Source organism: Arachis ipaensis, chromosome B2 (genome assembly GCF_059453495.1).
Source record: "Arachis ipaensis isolate K30076 ecotype BB chromosome B2, ASM5945349v1, whole genome shotgun sequence".
Lineage (NCBI taxonomy): Eukaryota > Viridiplantae > Streptophyta > Magnoliopsida > Fabales > Fabaceae > Arachis > Arachis ipaensis.
In genome coordinates this window covers 37,703,360-37,704,526 of record NC_142437.1, presented here as the reverse complement: position 1 = coordinate 37,704,526, position 1,167 = coordinate 37,703,360, and the positions used below count along the sequence as shown (strand labels likewise).

The window sequence follows — 1,167 nt, the reverse complement described above, 5'->3', positions numbered from 1 at the left end:
TAACTTCAAGAACTCCCTTCTTCATAGGCGTCCCATTACTCACAGGATTCCATTCAGAATTGTACATGAACTGGTTATTAGCAACCATGTCAATGAGTTCTTGAGCTTCTGCAGGTGTTTTCTTTAGGTGAATGGATCCACCTGCAGAAGTGTCCAGTGACATCTTTGATAGCTCAGATAAACCATCATAGAATATATCCAGGATGGTCCATTCTGAAAGCATGTCAGAAGGACACTTTTTGGTCAACTGTCTGTATCTTTCCCAAGCTTCATAGAGGGATTCACCTTCTTTCTGTCTGAAGGTTTGAACATCAGCTCTAAGCTTGCTCAGCTTTTGAGGAGGAAAGTACTTGGCTAAGAAAGCCGTGACCAGCTTATCCCAAGAGTTCAGGCTGTCTTTGGGTTGAGAATCCAACCATAATCTAGCTCTGTCTCTTACAGCAAAAGGGAAAAGTATGAGCCTGTAGACTTCAGGATCTACTCCATTAGTCTTAACAGTATCACATATCTGCAAGAATTCAGTTAAGAACTGAAAAGGATCTTCAGATCGAAGTCCATGAAACTTGCAGTTCTGCTGCATCAGAGAAACTAATTGAGGTTTCAGCTCAAAGTTGTTTGCTCCAATGGCAGGAATGGAGATGCTTCTTCCATGTAAATTGGAATTAGGTGCAGTAAAGTCACCAAGCATCTTCCTTACATTATTATTATTTTCGGCTGCCATCTCCTTTTCCTGTTCAAAAATTTCTGAAAGGTTATCTCTGGATTGTTGTATTTTAGCTTCTCTTAGTTTCCTTTTCATAGTCCTTTCAGGTTCTGGATCTGCTTCCACAAGAATGTTCTTATCCTTGCTCCTGCTCATATGACAAAGAAGAGGGTACAGAAAAATAATAATAATAATAGAGATCCTTTATACCACAGTATAGGGATCCCTGTGTGAGTGGAAGAAAAGAGGGAGATAAAGGATGTAATGTAATGGAAGAAACACAACTGTGAGGAGGGTTGAGATGTGAGATGAGATGTTAGTAAATGAATAAATGAATAGAATAAGATGGGAGAGGGAGAATTTTTGAAAAATATTTTTGAAAAAGAGTTAGTGATTTTCGAAAATGGTTTTTGAAAAGTGTTAGTATTTTTCAAAAATTTTTTAAAATCAAAAATAAAAATAAG

General features: G+C 37.6%; 1 non-coding gene across 1 annotated transcript; it reads left to right on the top strand.

Moving 5' to 3' along the window:
- The first annotated feature begins 217 nt into the window (after positions 1-217).
- LOC148573630 (small nucleolar RNA R71) lies at positions 218-325 on the top strand. Its single transcript, XR_015906337.1, has one exon. It is a non-coding gene; the product is annotated as a small nucleolar RNA R71 (small nucleolar RNA).
- The last annotated feature ends 842 nt before the right edge of the window (positions 326-1,167 follow it).